At 72.4% G+C, this 852-nt stretch overlaps 1 protein-coding gene across 3 annotated transcripts in view; it reads right to left on the minus strand.

The window, feature by feature from the left end:
- Nucleotides 1-633, minus strand: part of HMGA1 (high mobility group AT-hook 1) — a 9,736-nt gene extending 9,103 nt beyond the window's left edge. For 2 of the 3 annotated variants that reach the window (XM_046640797.1, XM_046640795.1), the window contains exons 1-2: nt 514-633; nt 155-268 (exon numbers count right to left, since the gene is read on the minus strand). The gene's annotated coding sequence lies outside the window, so the exon portion shown is untranslated. The other variant, XM_046640796.1, reaches the window with a different exon arrangement.
- Between the last annotated feature and the right edge of the window lie 219 nt (nt 634-852).

Consider the following 852-nt stretch of genomic DNA (forward strand, 5'->3'; position numbering starts at 1 on the left):
CCTCCCCCGCCGGCGGCTCGCGCAGCCCCGGCCTGGGAATAAAGCCGGAGGCGCGCGCTGCAGCCCCGGGCGGCTTGCAGGAGGGGCGGCGTGCAGGCGGGGGCGCGGGCGCCCCCCTCCGCCGCCGCCGCCGCGGGCCCCGGGGACGACTCACCGCGAGCTCGGCCGCCGGCCTGCGGTGCGCGCTCCGGGCTGCCGGGAGCGACGGTGCTGGGCGCTGAGGACCGGCCTGGCTCCGCCGCCGCCGCCGCTGGTAGCAAATGCGGATCTGAAACCGGGAGAGAAAGCAGAGGCGCTCAGAGATCGCCGCCGCCGCGTGCTCGCCGCCCAGGCCCCCGCGGGGTATTTATATGTCACATCCAGGCGGGGGGGACAAAAATATCCCCCCTCCCGCGAAGGATGGCGAGGGGCAGGAAGCTAGGCACGGCCCGTGCGCGGCCTCAATAAATAAATAATTTAATTAAATGATAGATATGAAAAAAAAAGGAGCCACCGGAGGGGCCGCGAACTCACGCCTTCTTGGAGCCGCGCCAGCGCCAGAAATAGCCCGGGCTCGGAGTCCCAATTAGAGGAGCGCAGCCCCGGCTCAGGGGAGCTTAAAAAGAGCGACCCAGGGGCAGGGGGGACGGGCCCGCCCGCGCCAGCCGTGTCACCGAGGGGGGGCGGGGCCATGCAAATGAGCCCGGGGATTTAAAAGGGCGGCCGCCCGCCAGCCGCCGCCGCCGCGCGGGTGGGTGCTGACTGCGCGGAGGGCCGCACGGTGCTCGGCGCCTGGGGGCGGGCGCGCGGGAGGCTGGGCTGGGAACCGAGGCAGCGGCCCACTCCTCAGCGTCCCGGGCCGGGAGACGTGGG

This window comes from Equus quagga, chromosome 15, assembly GCF_021613505.1.
Source record: "Equus quagga isolate Etosha38 chromosome 15, UCLA_HA_Equagga_1.0, whole genome shotgun sequence".
Classification (NCBI taxonomy): domain Eukaryota; kingdom Metazoa; phylum Chordata; class Mammalia; order Perissodactyla; family Equidae; genus Equus; species Equus quagga.